Here is a 3138-nt window from a genome sequence, read left to right on the forward strand (position 1 = left end):
TTTCTACTGCTTAGCTTAGAAAGAGTTAAATCACAAAATGCCAGAAGAAGTCAGGTTGCTGAGCGGTCTAAAGCGCTGCGTTCAGGTCACAGTCTCTACTGGAGGCGTGGGATCGAATAACACTTCTGACATTAGCATTTTCTTTCAAGAAATTGTACAGCTTCACTCCTGTTACTGATTAGTTGGGGGTCTGCTTTATTGGTGGCAATCTCAAACCGAAAACTAAAAGTGACGGAGCTTAGCAAAACCAATTCTCAACGTTGGCACTTTGGCAGTATTCCTGGGGGTCCTTGAGGCAAATGTTTAATGTCCTGAATTTGTGCTTTCACAAAAGAAAAATACTGTGGATATTAAAATGGGAGGGACTATTTCATCTCTATGTGTTCTCTGTCCCTATTACGGCGGAGAGTGAACCTCCTAAGGTGCTGTCGTGGAAGATTCCTAGAAACTTAATTACCAGTAAGTCTAATTTCAGATTTTTCTACCTCAGGAATAAATAGACTATAAATATACTTAATAAACAAAAGCTAAAAGAGCAGATGAACATAGTTTAACAAGTCTGAAATGTGCATGTGATACTGACATCAAAGTTTCACCACATTTTGGGACAAATGTTTTCACTTTCAACATTAACAATCAGTAGAATATTTTCTCTAAATTTGCATCTCCTTTCTTCACTCCAATTGTTTGCACCTAAGAAAAAATAAATCTTGATGCAACATTATGCTTACAAATTGTGTTTTATGCTCAATCATCACCTGTCCTACAGAGACACAGTCAGAATTACCCTGGCGAATTGAGTAAATTTTAATATGTAAAAAAAATGCAGAATTGCTGTTTTTTTTATTCATTCACAAAGAGTTAATGTAAGTTATTAAATATGTACGCAAAATAGCGTGACTTTCAAATATAGATCATCTTGCAAAAACAAGTCAAAGTAAAAATAAAAACATCCAGTTGTGACATTTACAGTGTGTTGAACATTCGTGAAGCTAAATGTGTCCAGCCGAAATAGCTTAGCTGGGAGAGCGTTAGACTGAAGATCTAAAGGTCCCAGGTTTCGGCAAAAGTTTTTTTCTTCACCCATTAAATTTTAAGCAGAAAATAAACAAAGCATATGGACTGACTGTTTACAGAGAATGTAAAAATCCTAATCATTATAACTATCTACAGGAAATAAAATGATAGAAACTTGAGAACTGAGCACTTTTAACTTTTGAGGAAAATAATATTTTTTGTAATTTTTCCTTCATTCTGGAAGTCATCACTTTGTTTTATTTTAGTTTGACTTAGCTGTATGAGGATTTAAAGGAAACCTGATAGCTAATACGGGCAGCATGTATCAGACACTAGCTGAATGATTTCAGCCATTTATGTTTGACTATGAATCGCTGAGGCATTACTGAGACAAATATGCTTCAAAAATATGCCAGGAACAAAGCTGTTTGGGGAAAAAGCCAGGAAGGCAAAAAACACAAGCCCCAACTCAGGACCGTCATCTTTCATTCTAAAAATAGGGGTTTCCACGTTAATGGTAAGACAAAGAATCCACAGATTTGGTATTTCTCTAGCGAGGAGAGCCCACTTAAAATGTATGGGGTGCTTGTCTCCATAAGCGCAAGCTGGGCACTAAACTGGCTTATTTGCAATTCTGGATGTTGCAGAGTGAAAACACCTGTTGGACAATAATAGTAATTGCTGGCGTTGATGAATTCATTGTGAGGAGTAATTTATAAAATGGGATCACTTTGGAGGGGTTTCTGCTGTTTTGGTACTTTTGGAACTCCGCAAATGTCACCCTCAAAATATTCTTGCAAAATCTGCATTCCCAAAACCCAAATAGCGCTCTTACTTTCAAAGCCCTGCTGTGTGACCAAACAGTAGTTTCTGAAGACATATGCGGCATCACCGCATTTCAATGAAATTGTGCAACTTTAGATATTTTCACAAGAAAAACTAACTATATATTGACCTAAATTTACCATTAATATAAAGTACAATGTGTTACAAAATAACACTATCAGAATCACGGGGATATGTTAAGCATTCCAGTGTTATTGCCACATAAATTGATACATGTCAGATTTATAAAACGGTGCTTGGTCATGAAGCTCAAAATTGGCTGTAACTAATAGGTTACAAATCAATATTAAAATAAAAGAAATCATGGCATATTCCTTTCATCACAAGTAAAGCTCATCTTTCTACTGCTTAGCTTAGAAAGAGTTAAATTACAAAAGCCAGAAGAAGTCAGGATGGCCGAGTGGTCTAAGGCGCTGCGTTCAGGTTGCAGTCTCTCCTGGAGGCGTGGGTTCAAATGCCACTTCTGACATTAGAATTTTCTTTCAAGAAATTGTACAGCTTCACTCCTGTTACTGATTAGTTGGGGGTCCGCTCTATTGGTGGCAATCTCAAATCGATAACTTAAAGTGATGGGGCTTAGCAAAACCAATTCTCAACGTTGGCACTTTGGCAGTATTCCTTGGGGTCCTTGAGGCAAATCTTAAATGTCCTGAATTTGTGCTTTCACAAAAGACTTCTGGGAACATCAAATAGTTTCTTTGTGCATATGTTAGTTGTTGCTTTGGCATCGGAAAAATACTGTGGATAGGAAAATGGGAGGGACTATTTCATCTCTATGTGTTCTCTGTCCCTATTATTGCAGAGAGTGAACCTCCTAAGGTGCTGTCGTGGAAGATTCCTAGAAACCAAATTACCAGTAAGTCTAATTTCAGATTTTTTTACCTCAAGGCATCAATAGACTATATATATACTTAATAAACAAAAGCTAAAAGAGCAGATGAACATAGTTTAACAAGTCTGAAATGCGCATGTGATACTGACATCAAAGTTTCACCACATTTTGGGACAAATGTTTTCACTTTCAACATTAACAATCAGTAGAATATTTTCTCTAAATTTGCATCTCCTATCTTCACTAGTGTTGAGCCACCCCCGTAGTGTTCGAGTTCGGTTCGGTTCGTCGAACACCCGTGTGTTCGTCGAATTGTTCGTCGACCTGTTCGTCGAACACCTTCGAACACCGTTAAAACCAATGGCAGGCAAACAAAAACACATAGAAACACATAGAAAACACCTTCAAAGGTGTCCAAAAGCTGACAAACTGCTCAGAAGACA

At 37.3% G+C, this 3138-nt stretch overlaps 1 non-coding gene across 1 annotated transcript; it reads left to right on the top strand.

Annotated features, from left to right (window-relative positions):
- Positions 1-2249: 2249 nt before the first annotated feature.
- TRNAL-CAG (transfer RNA leucine (anticodon CAG)) lies at positions 2250-2332 on the top strand. The gene has a single exon. It is a non-coding gene; the product is annotated as a tRNA-Leu (tRNA).
- Positions 2333-3138: the final 806 nt, after the last annotated feature.

Source organism: Phyllobates terribilis, unplaced genomic scaffold (genome assembly GCF_046119375.1).
Source record: "Phyllobates terribilis strain yellow unplaced genomic scaffold, ASM4611937v1 Scaffold_65__1_contigs__length_7625178, whole genome shotgun sequence".
NCBI classification, from domain to species: domain Eukaryota; kingdom Metazoa; phylum Chordata; class Amphibia; order Anura; family Dendrobatidae; genus Phyllobates; species Phyllobates terribilis.